The 20,730-nt window shown below is 45.9% G+C and overlaps 1 pseudogene; it reads right to left on the reverse strand.

Moving 5' to 3' along the window:
• Nucleotides 1–7,156: 7,156 nt before the first annotated feature.
• LOC128573539 (40S ribosomal protein S16-like) lies at nucleotides 7,157–19,180 on the reverse strand (annotated as a pseudogene).
• Nucleotides 19,181–20,730: the final 1,550 nt, after the last annotated feature.

Here is a 20,730-nt window from a genome sequence, read left to right on the forward strand (position 1 = left end):
AAAAAAAAGATTGGGTGGTGCCTATGAATAAATATGTAGTTTACAGAGTGCCACATTCTAAACTTGGTCAAGATGAATGAAATATACTTCATCTTGTTCTCAAGAATTTGCATTCCAGGGCGGCACCTGTGGCTCAGTGGGTAGAGCACCAGATACATATACCAGAGGTGGTGGGTTCAAACCCGGGCTCTGGCCAAAAACTGCAAAAAAGAAAGATTGAAAATTACCGATTTAAATGTATCATAGTCCGTCTATAAAATACTATACTTCAGCCTTCAGAAAGAAAATGTTCAAGAAAATTAAGTGGAAAAAGTAGATTACAGTATCAGCTTCACTTTACGTTTTTATTTGATATAAAAATAAGCAATGTATTTATTTAATAGGCACACATTTGTGACATTGTTATTTATGCCACAGAACTGGAAGAGCTGGTTAAGAATAGCTCCTAGCTCCTTGCCACTGAGAAAACAAGCTGCTGACACACATACAAACACTCACAGAATTACTGACCTTGGAAAAGGTGGCTTTCCTCACTGATTCACCTTGTGGTCCCTACAGAGTCTGCCACGGATGGGATCAGGGAGGCAGGATCCTCCTCTCTGTTATTCCTGTAACTCCAGCTCAGGTGTGGAGGGACTGTGCAATCTTGGGGTTCTCTGATTTTGCAGTTTGACCTGGCAACCCTCCCCACCATTTGGAACCATTTCTCTTTTTTTTCTTTGTTTGTTTGTATAACTCCTGGTAGAGGGTCATGGCCTCAAAGCTCACAGCAAGCTCAAACTCTTGGGCTCAAGAGATCCTCTTGTCTCAGTCTCCCAAGTAGCTGGGACTACAGGTGCGTGCCACAACACCTGGCTGTTTTTTTTTTGTTTTTTTTTTGAGACAGAGTTTCACTATATCACCCTTGGTAGAGTATGGTGGCATCATAGCTCACAGCAACCTCAAACTCTTGTCTCAGCCTCCCAAGTAGCTGGGACTACAGGTACCTGCCACAATGCCGGCTATTTTTTGGTTGTAGTTGTCATTGTTGTTTGGCAGGCCCCGGCTGCCCACCAGCTCCAGTGTATGTAGCTGCACCCTAGCCACTGAGCTATAGGCACTGAGCCTGCCTGGCTGATTTTTAGAGAAGGAATCTTGATCTTGCTCAGGCTGGTCTTGAATGCCTGAGCTCAGGTGATCCAGCCACCTTGGCCTCACAAAGTACTAGGATTGCAGGTCTGAGCCACCAGGCCAAGCCCCATTTGGAACCATTTTACTTTATTTAATTTTATTTTTGAGACAGAGTCTCACTATGTCACCCTCAGTAGAGTGCTATGGCATCACAGCTCACAGCAACCTCCAACTCTTAGGCTTAAGTGATTCTCTTGCCTCAGCCTCCCAAGTAGCTGGGATTACAGACACCTGCCACAATGCCCGGCTGTCATTGCTGTTTCAGTTGGCCCAGGCCGGATTCAAACCTGCCAATTTGGGACCATTTTAGCAGAAGATGTTATCTTTCAGAGTCCTTAGAGTAGAGGTTTGTTAAGACACACAAGTCTGGCTCAGTGTCCATAGCACAGTGGTTACGATGCTGACCACATATACCAGGGCTGGCAGGTTCGAACCCCAACAGGGCCTGCTAAAACAACAATGACAACTACAACAACAAAAAATAGCCAGGCGTTGTGGTGGGCACCTATACTCCCAGCTACTTTGGGAGGCTGAGACAAGAGGATCTCTTGAGCCCAAGAGTTTGAGGTTGCTGTGAGCTGTGACACTACGGCACTCTACCGAGGGTGACACAGTGAGACTCTATCAAAAAAAAAAAAAAAAAAAGACACACAAGTCTTTCTCTTGCTAATGTTGAACCCTCCCTAGGTGCCTCCCCCCAAAAAAACCCCAGAGCCTTTTCCAGTGGGCTCTACTTTCTTGCATTATTGTTCTGGCCTAAGTGGAAAAAGGCTTGATCAGGACAGAGAAACCCCTTTTTGCCTCCTATGGGTACTTTTTTGTTTTTGGAGACAGAATCTCACTTTGTTGCCCTTGGTAGAGTGCCATAGCGTCATAGCTCACAGCAACCTCAAACTCTTGGGCTTAAGCAACCCTCTTGCCTCTGCTTTCTGAGTAGCTGGGACTATAGGCAACCACCACAACACCCGCTGGTTTCTCTATTTTTAGGAGAGATGGGGTCTCGCTCTCTTGCTCAGGCTGGTCTCCAACTCCTGAGCTCAGGCAATTGATCCACCTGCCTAGGCTTCCCAGAGTACTGGGATTACAAGAGTGAGCCACCACACCTGGCCAAGGAAGTTTCTTTGTAGTGTTCATCTTGAGCTACGCATCTTAAAAAACTCCTTTAGTGGGCTCAGCACCCATAGCACAATGGTTACGGTGCCAGCTACATACCTGAGGCTGGTGGGTTCAAACCTGGCCCAGGTCTGCTAAAACAACGACAACTGCAACAAAAATAGCTGGATGTTGTGGCAGGCACCTGTAGTCCCAGCTACTTGGGAGGCTGAGGCAAGAGAATTGCTTAAGCCCAAGAGTTGGAGGTTGCTGTGAGCCATGATGCCACCGCACTCTACCCAGGGCAACATAGTAAGACTGTCTCAAACAAACAAACAAAAAAAAGGCTTGGTGTCCGTAGCACAGTGGTTATGGCGCTGGCCACATACACCAAGGGTGGGAGGTTTGAGCCTGGCCCAGGCAGCTGAATGACAATGACAACTGCAACAAAAAATAGCCAGGCAAGGGCGGTGCCTGTGGCTCAAAGGAGTAGGGCGTCAGCCCCATATGCCGCAGGTGCGGGTTCAAACCCAGCCCCGGCCAAAAACTGCAAAAAAAAAGAAAAATAGCCAGGCGTTGTGGCAGGTGCCTGTAGTCCCAGCTATCTGGGAGGCTGAGGCAAGAAAATCGCTTAAGCCCAAGAGTTGGAGGTTGCTGTGAGCTATGACATTACAGCACTCTACCCAGGGTGACATGGTGAGACTCTGTCTCATTAAAAAAAAAAATCGAGGACCACTGATTTAAATGTACTGTGATCTGTCTATAAAATGGTATATTGCAGCCTTCAAAGAGAAAATGCCCAAGAAAATTAAGTGAAAAAAGTAGGTTACAGTATCAACTGTCTTTTACTTTTTTTTTTTTTTTTAGAGACAGAGTCTCACTTTATCACCCTTAGTAGAGTGCTGTGGCGTCACAAGCTCACAGCAACCTCCAACTGCTGGGTTTAGGCAATTCTTTTGCCTCAGCCTCCCGAGTAGCTGGGACTACAGGCGCCCGCCACAACGCCCGGCTATTTTTGTTGTTGTTGCAGTTTGGCTGGGACTGGGTTTGAACCCACCACCCTTGGTGTATGGGGCCGGCACGCTACTCACTGAGCCACAGGTGCTGCCCTCTTTACGTATTTATTTGATACACAAATAAACAATGTATTTATTTAATAGGCACACATTTGTGACATTGCTGTTTATTCCAGAGCTACTAAGGGTGACATAGTGAGACTCTGTCTCAAACAAAACAACAACAACAACAAAAAAAACGACTCCCTTAGTGGCTGGGCGTGGTGGCTCATGCCTCTAATCATAGCACTCTGGGAGGCTGAGGCAATGGATCACCTGAGCTCAGGAGTTTGAGACCAGCCTGAGCAAAGCCAGATCCTGTCTCTACTAAAAATAGAAAAACTGGGCGGCACCTATGGCTTAAAGGAGTAGGGCACTGGCCCCATATACTGGGGGTGGTGGGTTCAAAACGGCCCCGGCCGAAAAAACTGCAAAAAAAAAAAAATAATAGAAAAACTAGGGCAGTGCCTGTGGCTCAGTGAGTAGGGTCCTGGCCCCACATACTGACGGTGGTGGGTTCAAACTGGGCCCTGGCCAAACTGCAACAAAAAAATGGCCACATGTTGTGGTGGGTGCCTTTAGTCCCAGCTACTCGGGAGGCTGAGGTAAGAGAATTGCCTAAGCCCCAGAGGGGGTTGCTGTGAGCTGTGATGCCACAGCACTCTACTGAGGGTGATAAAGTAAGACTCTGTCTCTAAAAAAAAAAAAAGAAAATGAAAAAAGAAAAAAATAGAAAAACTAGCAGGATATCATAGTGGACACCTGTAGTCCCAACTAACTCAGGAGGCTGAGATAAGAGGATCTGTTGTTGAGCCCAAGAGTTTGAGGTTGCTGTGAGCTATGACACAATGGCATTCTACCCAAGGTGGCTGAGTAAGACTCTGTCTCAAAAAAAAGTCCTTTAGCTTTTACAGCTACAGTAGAGCCTCTGTAAGTTGATCACTCAAGGGCTTGTAATAAACCGGTCTACATGCGCAGGGGGTCAACATAAGGAACTAGGCTTACTACAGTATACATGTGGCACAAGTCCAGTCTATGAAAATTAGATCAACTTAAGAAGTGGTCAGTGTAGGCAGGTGGTCCAGTATGGAGGTTTACTATATCTGGGACAGTGGATACTATTAATGTGCCTTTTTTAGGGATGACTATCTGGTGGGTAGAAGCCAGAAATACAGCTAACCAGATCCTACAATGCACCGGAAAACCCCCACAACAAAGAATTCTCTGGCCCCAAAAGTCAATAAAACTGAGAGTGAGAAATGTGGTGATTGATTTAAATCGATTAAACGTAATTGGAGAATTTCTGTCATCATTACAGGCAAAATTTGAGCAGCGGAGATGGCTAATTATCCTGAAGAAATAGAGTTGTCACTGGAGAGCAGCCAGAGACAGGATTTCCCAATCCCCTTTACCTCTAGGTGCAGGTTGTGACTCCTTGCAAACAGAATGTGAGCAAAGGCAATTAGCTCGGGGCAAGGCAGTTGTGAAACACACCTGCCTCTCCATTTTCTTTCCCCTGCCACAGTGAGGTGGGGGACGAGGGTGTGACCCCAGGGTTAAGGAGAGTTGACAATCCACTGGCAACGCGGTGCCGGCAAGCCCCTGAAATGTTGGGGCTCAACATTCTCTAATAGAGTCTTCGACAAACGAATCTAAAGTCTCCAAAGGGCAGATCTCCCAAGCAGATATACTAAGGGGCAGTTAATCTCACTTGGAAATTCTCTGATTTTCTTAATCCTCCATAAGCTGAATACCTTGTTGAACGAGTGCTTGTTTCTTTCTTTCTTTTTTCTTTCCCAAGTCCTATGGCTTTCTTGATTGGAAGAGAATGAACGCGTTCTTTTGTAATCTTTCCAGGACACCAGTCATGGGACCGTAAAACAGCAACTTCCACACTCGGGTCCCATGTGTTTGGAGGTAGGATTTACCTTACTTCATGCTTCAGAGTTGGGTGCTGATTAGCTTAAATCAATCAATGTCTTTTCTTCCTCCCATCTCAGTGTTGGGTTTCCACATGGGCCTATAACTAAGTCAGAAGTGCTGAAATGTAAGACATTAGGTGGAGCTCCTACAGGGAAGCAATTTCTTCTCTTTTAAGAGAAAAAGGATTTTCCCTCTTGCGTGTTTTCTTTTTGCTTCTTCACAGTCCATGATGCCAGCTGACGTTTTTAGTACAGTGAAACCCAACGGCGGGTTGCGAGTAGATTATTCTGCCATTTTTCTAGATCTTTGAGTTGCCCATCAAATCTCTTCTGCCATTTGCTGGTGTAGGTTTGTGAACCTTCGGCTACTGTGGTAACTTTGCTACCAAGAGAGCAACTCTTGTAGCTGTCAAGGAGCCATAGGTAGAGATTATTCCCTGGGGCTCAAACATTTTCAGAACCTAAATTCACTCTGCATTTCTTATCTGACTCTCTTGGGGTGTAAGCTTTACTCATTCATGGTGCCAGAAGAAGAACATCTATACTTCCAGCCATTCAAGTCATAACATTTTTGTTAATGAGAAAATCTTTTCTAGCACTCAGTGAAATTGCCTGCTTATCTTATTGGCTAGAAGGTATCACATGACAAGGCCCAAACCAATCACTAGGAAGAGGCCTGGATTATCTGGAGTGGCTCATACCATCATGTTTCATTCAAGGTAGAGCTTGGACTGAGACCCATCTCCTAGGAGGCCATCGCCCCCAGGAAAAAGGTCAGAATTCTGATTTTAAAAATAAGAATGGTTTGTGAGTAGACCAACAACATTGCCTACTATATATCTTTATGCACACACATACACATATATAAAATAGCAGTTAACTTACTAGTATAAGCAGGACCATCATAAAAAAAAAATAGCAGTTAATTGCAAGTAACAGAACACCAAAAAGAATTAAAAGCTAGGGACAAATGTACTGGCTTGCACAGCTCAAAAGTTCAGCATCTACTCTCTTTTAACCATCTTTCCGTGCCACTGTAATGGTGCACAGGAATGTCCTAGCTGATGCTCTTAAGAGTGTCAACAATGGGGCGGTGCCTGTGGCTCAGTGAGTAGGGCGCTGGCCCCATATGCCGAGGGTGGTGGGTTCAAACCTAGCCCCGGCCAAACCGGCCTAGCCGGGCGTTGTGGCGGGCGCCTATAGTCCCAGCTGCTTGGGAGGCTGAGGCAAGAGAATCGTGTAAGCCCAAGAGTTAGAGGTTGCTGTGAGCTGTGTGATGTTATGGCACTCTACCCGAGGGTGGTACAGTGAGACTCTGTCTCTACAAAAAAAAAAAGAGTGTCAACAATGCTCAAAAGAAAGGCCAGGTGAGGTGGCTCAGGCCTGTAATTCTAGCACTCTAAAAAGACTGAGGTGGATGGATCACTTGAGCTCAGGAGTTCCAGATCAGCCTGTGCAAGAAACCCTGTCTCTAAAAAATAGCTGGGCATTGTGGCAGGCACCTGTAGTCCCAGCTACTTCGGAGGCTGAGGCAAGAGAATCACTTGAGCCCAAGGGTTTGAGATCGCTGTGAGCTGTGACACTATGGCACCCTACCAAGGGCATCAAAATGAGACTCTGTCTTAAAAAAAAAAAATGCTCAGAAGAAAAGTAAACACCAGGTTCTTACAAAGCCCTGCTCCAAACTCATCACTAAGTTTCCAACTGTGATGATGAAACATGCTTCCATTGGTGAATTGAAATCATTCGTGATCACCGAGCATGATCGCAAAATGGTTGTGAACCTCACAAGCAGGTCAAACAAATGTGGAGTGATCAGCCCCAGATCTGATGTGCAACTCAAACTACAAAAATGGCAGAATAATCGGCTCCCATCCTGCCAGTTTGGTTTCATTGCACTGAAAACTTCAGCTGGCATCAGGCACCCTGGAGAAGCAAGAAGAAAACAGACAAGAGGGAAAATCTGGAGATTCTTTTTCTAGGGATATAATACCTACTTAAAAATAAAATGCCTCCTTGGTAAGGAAACAAGTTCAGAGTTTTCCAGCTTCAGACCTGGCTGGCTTGAGACAACAATGGCATTAGCACTTGGTCTCTCTTTTCAGCTCTTGTCTCTGCTTTATTGTGCACTAATTTTATTCTCAGGCAGATGTTCACTACATCGTGGCCCCAGAAACAACTATAAGCTTACTCCTTACCAATTTAGCAGTTCCAGAGGAATAAGTATCTCATAGACAGCTGTTGTAACAAAAGTTTAAAAATTGAGCATCAAAAAAAAAAAAAAAATTGGGCGGCGCCTGTGGCTCAAGGAGTAGGGTGCCGGTCCCATATGCCGGAGGTGGCGGGTTCAAACCCAGCCCTGGCCAAAAAAAAAAAAAAAAAAACCACACAAAAAAAAAAATTATAAGAATTGAGCATCAAAGACTTGGCTTGGATCACAACCCCATCCTTGCACCAATCCCTATACCCAGGAGGGATGGAAAGTTCTGACTGGCCAAGCTAAATTTTGCAACCACCTCTGGAAACAGAAAATGAGGTCATCTCTGTTTCAAAACAGATTAAGAATGTGGGGAAAGAAACCAGAATTTTACCACATTGGAGTCTCTGAGTGACTGGATATCCCAGTCCCAGCATGCTTTGCACCAAGACAGCAGAATTCTAAAGTTCCTTGGACGTTCTTTGGCTCCTTCATTGATTCCTATATGTGGTTGATACTTGTTTTCTGCACTTAGTCCCTTAGCCAGTGCTTCTCAAACACAGAATGTGCCTACAAGTCACCTGGGAGGACTATATATATTTTTTTTTTAGAGACAGAGTTTCACTTTGTTGCCCTTGGTAGAGTGCAGTGGCGTCACAGCTTACAGCAACCTCCAGCTCTTGGGTTTAGGCAATTCTCTTGCCTCAGCCTCCCGAGTAGATGGGACTACAGGCGCCCTCCACAATATCTGGCTAGTTGTTATTGTTGCAGTTGTCATTGCTGTTTTAGCTGGCCCAAGCCGGGTTCAAACCCACGAGCCTCAGTGTATGTGGCCGGTGCCCTACCCACTGAGCTATGGGCGCTGCCTGGGAGGACCTTTTTAAAATGCAGATTCTTACTAAGCAGGTCTGAGAGTCTACAATTCTAGGGACCAGGCTTTAAGTAGCAAGAGCTTCCTGGGTAGTGTTTCAGCCTCCAGAAGAAACCAGGACTGAGTTAGGAAGAAAAACACATCAAGCGCACTTTGTTTTTACTTTTGAGACAGTCTCATTTTGTTGCCCTCAGTAGAATGTGGAGGCATCATAGCTCACAGCAACCTCAAACTCTTGGGCTCAAGTGATCCTCTTGCCTCAGCCTTTCTAGTAGCTGGAATGGGCACAATCCCTGGCTATTTTTGAGAGACTGGGTCTCATTCTTGCTCAGGTCTCAAACAGTGAGTTCAAGTTATCCACCTGCCTCAGCCTCCAGGAGTGCTAGTGTTATAGACATGAGCCACTGCACCAGGTCTTCGTTTTATTTATTTTTTTAAACAGAGTCTCTCTCTGTTGCCCAGGCTAGACTACCAGGGCGTTAGCCTTCCTCACAGCAACCTCACACTCCTGGGTTCAAGTGACCCTTCTTCTTCAGGCTCCCAAGTAGAGGCACCTCCCTGTAGAGGCACCCACCGCTAAACTTCACTAATTTTTCTATTTTTTGATAGGGACAGGGTCTCACTCTTGCTCAGGCTGGTCTTCTGAGCTCAAGCAATCTACCTGCCTTGGCATCACAAAGTGCCAGGATCACAGGCATGAGCCACATATGTACTTTTTAAAAAATTTTTTGAATAAATCAGGGAGTCAATTTGAAGAATAAATTTTTTTTATTAAGTCATTTGTACATAGACCATAAATACATTCATGCCATTATGGGATTCAATGTGTTGATTATTAGTACAAGTTGGAGTGCTTACATCCTACTAATCAACATAGCTTTCACCTCATTTATCCAATTATAGCATTAAGACATTTGTGTTCTGGGGCGGTGCCTGTGGCTCAGTGAGTAAGGCGCCGGCCCCATATGCCGAGGGTGGTGGGTTTAAACCCAGCCCCTGCCAAACTGCAAAAACAACAACAACAACAACAACAAAAAAGAAATTTGTGTTCTACACCTGATAGATCCAACTTGTACTTGCAATGTGCTCCATAGGTGTGGTCCCCCTACTAACCTTCCCTCTATCAACTGACCTCCCTCCAAAGAATAAATATTAATCATTTTATTAACAATCAGTCATATACATGATAAGGTGGTTTGTGGCTATGACAAAAATACCAAAGGTGCTATGTGAGTGATTAAAGTTTGGAGAACTCTAGCAGACCAGGCTGTAAAAAAAATGCCTTGCATGGAAACTGGTGGTAAAGGAATCTTTCAAAGCATAGACAACTGCTGCTACTTTCAGGTGGGGCTCCGAAATCCAAACAGTCTTTATTCATGGCCCCTGTGAATCTAGGGGACTATATCTTTCAAATATGTTTTCAAAGGCCCTCATGTTGAAGAATGGAGGAGGCATTGTGTGTGCTAACTGCCAGCTGCAAAAACCAAGTTGCCAGAGCATCTGGCTTTTCAAGTCTTGCAAAACAGACTTATAAAAGTTGGCAGCCCAGCCAGGACCTCAGAGTGGCACCCAGAACCAAAGGACTTGAAAGATCCCCGCTTGTTTATTTACAGAAAACTTGGCTTTGTTGACCAGGCTGATTTAAACCCTACCCAGTGTGGAAGGATTGCTTGTGAAGTCGTGTTTCTTTTTCTTCTTCTTTTATCTCACACAGTTACAAACACATAATCCCAAGGGTCTGTGGCTTATGTCACCTTGGAGTTATTTTTGATTTACCCCTTTAGCATCAAATGTTTATTTCAGAAGCATTTGACAGGGCACAAAGAGTGCTGACTAACCCGAGAGGGCAAGTTCAAGCATGGTTTTTTGCTACCCCTATCTGTACCACTGGCTCCTCCCCTCAAAAAACTCCCACATACCTCTTTTGCATTAATCAGTGAAAAGTGACAACTAATAAAGGAAAAAAAACCATGCTTTTGATTAATTCAGGATATCTTTATTTCATAACATGATTGCTAAATCTTGTAAATGATGACTGTTGCTGGATCTGAATAAGGAGGGTTATTTTTTTTTGAGACAGTCTCACTTTGTCGCCCTTGGTAGGATGCCATAGTGTCATAGTTCACAGCAACCTGAAGGTCTTGGGCTCAAGTGATCCCCTTGCCTCAGCCTCCCAAGTACCTGGGAATACAGGCGCCTGTCACAATGCCCAGCTATTTTTTTAGAGACAGGGTCTTGCTCTGGCTCAGGCTGGTTTTGAACTCATATGAGCTCAGGCAATTCACTTGCCTTGGCCTCCCAGAGTGCTAGGATTATAGGTGTGAGGAGGTCTTTTTTTTTTTTTTCTTTAGAGACAGAGTCTCATTTTATTGCTATTGTACTATGGTTTCACAGCTCACAGCAACCTCCAACAAATTTCATTACAACAACATTGTAACAACCTCCTGGGCTTAGACAATTCTTTTGCCTCAGCCTCCCGAGGAGCTGGGACTATAGGCATAGGCGCCTGCCACAACACCTGGCTATTTTTTGTTGCGATTTGGCTGGAGCCAGGTTCGAACCCGCCACCCTCAGTATATGGGGCCGGCGCCCTACCCAATGAGCCACAGGCACCACCCGAGGAGGTCGTTTTTTTAAAAAAGTAATTGTCCTTGTTCTATCTTCTATGTCTGTGGTTGAAGAATAAGGAAACTCACAGTAATCCTTTGGCTAGCTCTGACCAACTATCATTTTGGTAAGGTTTCTTTCTGTCTTCCTTCCATTCTTCCTTGCTTCTTTTCTTTCTTTTTCAATTTTATTAAATATCGTCTGCGGTACTATGCTATCTGTTGGGGGATATAATGAAAACCCAAAGAGAAATAATCTCACCTCAGATGGAATTTGATTTCTGGGTAGGAGTAACAGGCTCAAATGCACAACAGAAACCGGAGAAGCAATGAATAGAGCTGGCTTATGTAAGACAAGTGGTGATCTTCACTCAGCCTCAGTGTCTGGGAGACATCAGGGAATAGTGAGGACTGAGGTAAACAAAGAGCCCATACCCCTTTCCAGGTCCTCATATTGGCCATACCAGAAAATAAACCTTATTTTTTCATACCTTCATATACGTACTTAAAAAGAATCCAGAAATTGAAATCATTATGTGAAATCTACCAATACTCAAATACTGACAACTCATTTAGATTTTTTAGAAAGCATGTATGGGCCAAGTACTATGGCTCATGCCAGTAATCCCAGCACTCTGGGAGGCCGACGCAGCTGCATCACCTGAGCTCAGGAGTGGATCACCTGAGACCAGCCTGAGCAAGAGTGAGACCCCGGATTCTACTAAAAATAGAAAACTAGCTGGGTATTGTGGCGGGTGCCTGTAGTGCCAGCTATGGGAGGCTGAGGCAAGAGGATCACCTGAGCCCAAGAGTTTGAGGTTGCTGTGAGCTATGATATCACGATACTCTACTCAGGGCAACAGAGTGAGACTCTATTAAAAAGAAAAAAAGCATGTATAGGCCAAATATTTCAGATTTGCCAGTCTAAAAGTACTTTTCAAATCTTTCTGACCTTGACTTATAGTAAAAAATACATTTACTGAGGTGGCGCCTGTGGCTCAGTGGGTAGAGCGCTGGCCTCATATACCGAGGGTGGCGGGTTTAAACCTGGCCCCGGCCAAACTGCAACAAAAAAATAGCTGGGCATTGTGGCGGGTGCCTGTAGTCCCAGCTACTCTGGAGGCTGAGGCAAGAGAATCACCTAAGCTCAGGATTTGGAGGTTGCTGTGAGCTGTGTGACGCCAGGGCACTCTACTGAGGGCGACAAAGTGAGACTCTGTCTCTACGGAAAAAAAAAAAAAAAAAAAAGATAGACTAATGGGCTGGGTGAGGTGGCTCACATATACAATACCAGCTCTCCCAGCCTGAGCTAGAGTGAAACCCTGTCTCTAAAATTAAAAAAAAGAAAAAAAGGCTTGGCGCCTGTAGCTCAAGCGGCTAGAGCGCCAGCCACATACACCAGAGCTGGCGGGTTCCAATCCAGCCTGGGCCCGCCAAACAATGACAACTATAACCAAAAAATAGCCGGGTGTTGTGGCGGGATCCTATAGTCCCAGCTACTTAGGAGGCAAGAGGATCACTTAAGCCCAAGAGTTTGAGGTTGCTATAAGCAGTGATGCCACAGCACTCTACTGAGGGCGACAGCTTGAGACTCTGTCTCAAAAACAACAACAACAAAAAGCCAGCTCTCTGGGAGGCCGAGGCATGTGGATTGCCTGAGCTCACGGGTTCGAGACCAGCCTTGGCACCTGTAGCCCAGTGGTTAGGGCATCAGCCACATGCACCAGGGGCTGGTGGATTCCAACCCAGCCAGGGCCTGCTAAATAACAATGACACTGCAACAAAAAAATAGCCAGGAATTGTGGCAGGCGCCTGTAGTCATAGCTACTTGGAAGGCTGAGGCAAGAGAATTGCTTAAGCCCAAGAATTTGAGGTTGCTGTGAGCTGTGATGGCACGGCACTCTACCAGGGGTGACATAATGAGACTCTGTCTCAAAAAATAAATAAATAAATGAAAATAGATGGCCCTTGTGGCTGGTACCTGTACTCCCAGCTACTTGGGAGGCTGAGGCAAGAGAATCACTTGAACCCAAGAGTTTGAGGTTGCTGTGAGGTATGATGCCATGGCACCAAGGGCAACAAAGTTAAGACTCTGTTTGAAAAAAAAAAATGCTCAGGGCGGCACCTGTGGCTCAGTGAGTAGGGCGCCGGCCCCATATGCCGAGGGTGGCGGGTTCAAACCCAGCCCCGGCCAAACTGCAACAAAAAAAAAAAAAAAAAAAATGCTCAACATCTCTAATCATCATGGGAATGCAAATCAAAACCACAATGAGATATCCCCTAACTCTAGTGAGAATGGCTTTTATGGCTGTCTGGAGTGGCTCACATCTGTATTCCTAGCAGTCTGGGAGGCCAAGGTGGGTGAATTGCTTGAGCGAGTTTGAGACCAGCCTGAGCAAACGTGAAAGCCCATCTCTACTAAAAATAGAAAAACGGAGGCAAGGGGATCACTTGACCCTGAGTTGGAGGTTGCTGTGAGCTATGAACCACAGCACTTTACCCAGGGCAACAGCTTGAGACTCTACCCCTCCCACTCCCCCCCCAAAAGAAGGGTTTTTATGCAAAAGTCTCAAAACAACAGATGCTGGCACGGATGCAGAGATAAAGGAAGGACTGCAAACTGGTACAACCTTTTGGAAAGTAGTAAGGAGATACCTCCAAGAATTAAAAGTACACCTACTGTTAGATCCAACAATTCCACTACCAGGTATTTACCCAAAGGAAAGAAAGTCATTCATAAAAAGACACTAGCATTCGAATGTTTATAGCAGCACGATTCAGAATCACAAAGATGTGGACTTGACCATCAATACACGAGTGAATTAATAAAATGTATGTATACTGTGGAGTACTACTCAGCCATAAAAATAATGGTAAACTAATCCCTTTCGTAAAACCTGAACGGAAATGGAGACCATCCTAAGTGAAGCATCACAAGAACAGAAAAATAGACAGCACCTGTGCTCACTTTTAAATTGGAACTAACTGTTCAACATACGTGTGGACATGTGATAAACGTCAATGGAAATCAAGCAGGTGGAAGGTGGAAATCAACAGTTGGGGATGGGTAAGTTTACACCTAGCCAGCATAAGGCACACTATCTGGGGGATGGACACTATTATAACTTTGCCTGAAATTGTACGAAAGTGATGTATATGACCAAAACACCAAAACATTTGTACCCTTTTAATACATATGTATTTTTGAGATAGTCTCACTTTGTAGCCCCCCATAGACTGTCATGGTGTCACAGCTGACAGCAACCTCAAACTGTTGGGCTCAAGTAATCATCTTGCCTCAGCCTCCCAAGCAGCTGGGACTACAGGTACCCGCCATAATGCCCAGCTATTTTTAGAGACGGGGTCTCGCTCTTGCCCATGTTGGTCTCGAACCTGTGAGCTCAAGCAATCCACCCACCTGGGCCTCCCAGAGTGCTGGGGTTACAGGCATGAGCCACTGTTCCTGGCCTCTGTAATACTCTTGGTTTGTTTTATTAAAGACAGAGACTCGCTATGTTGTCCTTGGTAGAGTGCTGTGGCGTGGCAGCTCACAGCCACTTCAAACTCCTGGGCTCAAGCAATTCTCTTGCCTCAGCCTCCCAAGTAGCTGGGACTACAGGCACCTGCCACAGTGCCTGGCTATTTTTTTGTTGCAGCTACCATTGCTGTTTAGCAGGCCTAGACCAGGTTTGAACCCTCCAGCCTCGGTGTATGTGGTTGGCCTACATACTCTAGGCCACTGAGCTATGGGTGCCACCCCCCTGTAATATTCTTAAATTAAAAAAAAAACATTGTAACATTGCTCATTTATTTATATTTTGCCCATGGCTGCTTGCCAGAGCTGAAATGTTTCTCCACAGACTATATGCCCAGAGCCCACTAACTGGCCTCTTACAAAAAAAGTTTGCCAACTCCTGTTTTAAGCACTTAGCGTACATTAATCAATTTAATTTTTACAACACTCCTATGGGATTGTTCATTTTGTGAAAGGAGAAACTGAGGCACAGAGAAATTAAGTAATTTGGTCAAGGACACAAAGTTGACCTAGGTTTTGAACTCAGCAATATGACTGTAGGGGCCATGTCTTAACCAATCTTCCTCCTCAAAAGGGAATCCTACTTCCTAATTAATTCAGGATAAGGGAACTCAAAACAGAGATAAGCACAGCAGAGAGACTGGCTGAGCCAGAGAGCTTCTCTCTAAGGGCTAGAAGGGGTACTAGGATTTAACCTGTGGCCATTTGCTTTCTTATGGGAATAATGCTTGGAACAGAGCATATATTTCTCATTAGTTTGAATTTATCAATTTGATAGAGAGCATCTTAAGTTTTTCCAGGGTTAAAGGAAGGCTCAGAACCCAGGGCCTGGTCCTCTAGTTCCCACAGCTACATTTGCAACTGGAAAATTAGTTCAGTCACTGTTGTTTTTTGCTTATCTTCCAGGGATTTTCAGATAAGTAGGGATCCGATCCTGGAAAAATCTTCCTGAGTCAGTGGAAAGCCTAATGGTGGCTTTTTTTTGTTGTTGTTAGACAGAGCCTCAAGCTGTTGCCCTGGGTAGAGTGCCATGGCATCACAGCTCACAACAACCTCCAACTCCTGGGCTCAAGCAAGTCTCCTGCCTCTGCCTCCCAAGTAGCTGGGACTATAGGCACCTGCCGCAATGCCTGGCTATTTTTTGGTTGCAGCCGTCATTGTTGTTTGGTGGGCCCAGGCTGGATTCAAACCCGCCAGCTTAGGTGTATGTGGCTGGCTCCTTAGCCGCTTGAGCCACAGGTTCCAAGCCCTAATGGTGCCTTTTAAAGAAAATACCTTCCTAGCTGGGTGCTGTGGCTCAGTCCTGTAATGCTAATGTTCTGGGAGGCAGGAGTTCAAGACCAGCAAAAGTGAGACTCATCTGTACAAAAAAAAAATAGAAAAATTAACGGGGTGTGGTGACATATGCCTGCAGACCCAGCTAATCAGGAGGCTGAGACAAGAGGATCTTTTGAGCCCAGGAATTTGAGGATTAGGAGTTTGAAGTTGCGGGTGATGCCTGTGGCTCAAGGAGTAGGGCGCCGGTCCCTACGCCGGAGGTGGCGGGTTCGAACCGAGCCCCAGCCAAAAAACCACAAAAACAAACAAACAAAAAAAACTTCACAGGAGTTTGAAGTTGCAGTAAGCTATCATGAAGCGACTACATTCTAGCTGGAATGACAGTGAGACTCTGTCTCAAAAAAAAAAAATAAGTAAAAATAAAAATAAAGGAAATATCTTCTTTTCTTCATGTTACATGGGAAGACTTATTAAGCCCAGCTAAGACGATTCAGGTCTGCCTCAAGGGTGACCAATTATCCTGATTTTCCCAGGAGTGAGAGGGGGTTTTCTGGGATCCAGGACTAGCAGTACTAAAACCAATAATGTCCCAGGCAAACCAGGACCAGATGGTCACCCTTTTTTGTTTTCCCCTGAGGGAGAGTCTCACTCTGTCACTCTGGGTGGAATGCCATGGCATCATCATAGCTCACAGCAATCTTAAACTCCTGGGTTCCAACAATCCTCCTGCCTCAACCTCCTGAGTAGCTGAGACTACAGGCCCCAGCCAGAACGCCTGGCTAGTTTTTCTATTTTTAGTAGAGACGGGGGTCTTGCTCTTGCTCAGGCTGGTCTTGAACTCCTGAGCTCAGGTAATCCACCCACCACAGCCTCTCAGAGTGCTAGGATTATAGGCGTGAGCCACTGTACCCAGCCACTCTTATCCTTTTTTTCTTTTTAATTTTTTTTTTGTAGAGACAGAGTCTCACTGTACTGCCCTCGGGTAGAGTGCCACGACGTCACATGGCTCACAGTAACCTCCAACTTCTGGGCTTAAGCGATTCTCTTGCCTCAGCCTCTCGAGCAGCTGGGACTACAGGCGCCCGCCACAACGCCTGGCTATTTTTTTGGTTGCAGTTTGGCCGGGGCTGTGTTTGAACTCACCACCCTCGGCATATGTGGCTGACGCCCTACTCACTGAGCCACAGGCACCACCCTACTCTTATCGTTTTTGTAAAAGTAACTCTAGGCCAGCTCTATAGAATATCCTTTAAATTGGGTTTATCCGATTGTTTCCACAGCGTTAGATTCAGGTTGAACATTTTTGGTAGAATACCAAAAAGTGATGTTGTATGTGACCTTCTCTGAGAATGATTTTTTTTTTTTTGAGACAGAGTCTCATTATGTCACCCCTTGGTAGAGTGCTCTGGTGTTATAGCTCACAGTAATCTCAAACTCTTGGGCTTAAGTGATTCTCTTGCTTCAGCCTTCCAAGTAGCTGGGACTACAGGCGCCTGCCACAACACCGGGCTATTTTTTTTGTTGTAGTTGGCATTGTTGTTTAGCAGGCCTCGGCTGGGTTTGAACCTGCCTGCCTTGGTGTATGTGGCTGTTGCCCAAAACACTGGGCTACAGGTGCTGAGCCTCGAGAATGATTTTAAATTTTACAACAGCTGTCAGTCCAGCTTAGAGGAGAAAAATATTGAAACACTGCAAGGTGAAGTACCTTGTGCAGGGTCACATATGCCTCTTGTTGGTGGAATGCAGAATCCAGTCCTGGTCTCCCCATCTCTCTGTACTTACACAGTTCTTCTGTGTTTTAGAAATATACTTCTTTGGGGCGGTGCCTATGGCTCAGTCGGTAAGGCGCCAGCCCCATATACCGAGGGTGGCGGGTTCAAACCCGGCCCCGGCCAAACTGCAACCAAAAAATAGCCGGGCGTTGTGGCGGGCGCCTGTAGTCCCAGCTACTCGGGAGGCTGAGGCAAGAGAATCGCTTAAGCCCAGGAGTTGGAGGTTGCTGTGAGCTGTGTGAGGCCACGGCACTCTACCGAGGGCCATAAAGTGAGACTCTGTCTCTACAAAACAAAAGAAATATACTTCTTCGTTTCCCCTATTGCATGCTGTTTGTGGTCAGAACTCTTTTTTTCCCTCTTATTATTCCTGCACACAGCTCAGTTCTCTCCAACAAGGCCTGAATTGCCATTGTTTGTTTCAAACTTCCTTGCATCCAATCCTTCCTCTTTTCAAGATAAGGCCTGTTTTTCCCAGGGCGCTGGGGAACCACACCTAGGAGAGTCTGTTCCAGGCAAGTCTAACATTGTTTCTCTCTCTCTGATAAGGCTGTAAGTCAGAGACCACTCCCTCTGTCCCTTACCTGTCTCCACAGCACTCTGGGCTTTACTTCTATTTCTGTTTGACAGTGTGGTCATTACTATTAAGGTACTAGTTAATTATCTTCGTACTGTGCTCTTTTAATTTTTTTTCTTTTTCTTTTTTCAGACAGAGTCTCACTCTGTTGCCCAGGCTAGAGTGCCGTGGTGTCAGCCTAACTCACAGCAACTTCACACTCTTGGGTTCAAGCGATCCTGCTGTCTCAGCCTCTTTAGTAGCTGGGACTACAAGCACCCATGACAACACCTACCTAACTTTTCTATTTTTGATAGAGGCTGGGTCTCATGCTGGCTCAGGCTTGTCTTCTGAGCTCAAGCAATTCACCCGCCTTGGCCCCCCAAATTGCTAGGATTACAAGTGTGAGCCACCATGCCAGGCCTGTTATGCTTTTTTTTTTTTTTTTTGAGACAGAGTCTCACTTTGTCACCCTTGGTAGAGTGCCGTGGTGTCATAGCTCACAGAAACCTCAAACTCTTAGGTTCAAGTGATCCTCTTGCCTCAACCACCCAAGTAGCTGAGACTATAGGAATGCACCATCATGCCCAGCTGGTTTTTCTATTTTTAGTAGAGATGGGGTCTCATTCTTGCTCAGGCTGGTTTCCAACTCCTGAGCTCAAGAAATCCACCAGCCTCAGCCTCCCAGAGTGCCAGGATTATAGCTGTTGTGCCTTCCCCCCACCAACCATTGTTTATTGTACAAGTGAACCCAACCTTCATGATGGGCTTATTGTAAGATTTCTGGTCACGAGCTTTGGCACTAGGGCCTCCAAACTTTTTGGATTCGCAGCGATGGGGTCAGCTACAATCTTGGTCCGGTCATACTGGATGAGGATATCTTTAATCTCCTTCTTGGAAGCCTCATCCACACATTCCTGGTGTGGAGATGGACACATGGATAGCATAAATTGGGTCCACGTGACCACCACCTTTCACAGGGACATGAATGTTTACACCAGCAAACCGCTCCTTGCCCAGAAACAGAACAGATTCCAGAAACTTGTACTGCAGTGTGTGCGGCTCGATCATCTCCGGGGGGCCGCCCATTCATCTTGATGAGGCCACTGCCGCATTCGCAGTGTGCCACAGCTTGGCGGTTTTCTTACGCGGGCTGCAGCAGGCCCTTGGATGGCATGACTACCAGCGTAGACTGGTACTTCTCACCGCGTGGCTCCACAACTGGAAAAGGAAGGCCTGTTCTTTTTTTCTTTTTTTGAGACAGAGCCTCAAGCTGTCGCCCTGGGTAGAGTGCTGTGGCATCACAGCTCACAGCAACCTCCAACTCCTGGGCTTAAGCCATTCTCTTGCCTCAGTCTCTTGGGTAGCTGGGACTACAGGTGCCTGTTACAACGCCCAGCTATTTTTTCTTTTTTTTGTAGAGACAGAGTCTTACTTTATGGCCCTCGGTAGAGTGCCGTGGCCTCACACAGCTCACAGCAACCTCCAACTCCTGAGCTTAAGCGATTCTCTTGCCTCAGCCTCCCGAGCAGCTGGGACTACAGGTGCCCGCCACAACGTCCGGCTATTTTTTTGTTGCAGTTCGGCTGGGGCCGGGTTTGAACCTGCCACCCTCGGTATATGGGGCCGGCGCCTTACTGACTGAGCCACAGGTGCCACCCTCGCCCGGCTATTTTTTTTGGTTATAGTTGTCATTGTTGTTTGGCAGGCCCGGGCTGGACTCGAACCCACTAGCACTGGTGCATGTGGCTGGTGCCTTAGCTGCTTGAGCTACAGGTGCCAAGCCGTGTTCTGCATTTTTAATAGCTAGTTACCTGGCGGGGCATGGTGGCTCAGGCAAGTAATACAACCACTCTGGGAGGCCAAGGTGGGTGGATCTCTTGAGCTCAGGATTTTGAGACCAGCCTGAACAAGAGTGAGACTCCGTTTCTACTAAACACAGAAAAAATTAGTGGGGGGTTGTGGCAGGTGCCTGTAGTACCAGTTACACAGGAGTCTGAGGCAAGAGGATTGCCTGAACCTCGGTGTTTGAGGTTGCTGTGAGCTATGACAGTATAGCACTGGGTGATGGAGACTCTGTTTCAAAAAAGAAACAAAAAACAAAAACTAGCCCTGCGTTATGACAGGTGTCTGTAATCCCAGCTCCTTGAGAGGCTGAGGCAAGAGGATTTCTTGAGCCCAAGAGTTTGAGGTTGCTGTGAGCTGTGATACCATGGCACTCCACCCAGGGCTACAGAGTGAGAATCTGTCTCAAAAAATGAAAATTAAAGAAAAGCTAGGTAGCAGACCATCCTCAGAATTAGGATTTATACCAGAGCTTGTAAAACTTGGACATGCTTTAGCGTCACCCAGAGAGCTTGTTAAAACACTAATTGCCGGGTCCTACCTCCAGGATTTCTGATTCAGTAGCTCTGGGGAGGGGCCACCATTTTGTATTTCCAGCATGTTCCCAAGTGATGCTGGTCTGTGGACCACACTTACAGGATCCCTGTGTTTAAATCGACATTTATAGAATGTGAAACTATTTATAGATATTGAAGTATTTTAAAGCAAATGATAGACATTATAGCATCCACAAAACCTAACAACCCCTAGTTCTGGGTCCTCAAATCTCTACTTGCCCTCATTCTCCAGGTTTAATCTGTCCTGTAGTTTTTTCTGTTCTAGCTGTGATAT

The sequence above is a fragment of the Nycticebus coucang genome, chromosome 21 (assembly GCF_027406575.1).
Source record: "Nycticebus coucang isolate mNycCou1 chromosome 21, mNycCou1.pri, whole genome shotgun sequence".
Lineage (NCBI taxonomy): Eukaryota > Metazoa > Chordata > Mammalia > Primates > Lorisidae > Nycticebus > Nycticebus coucang.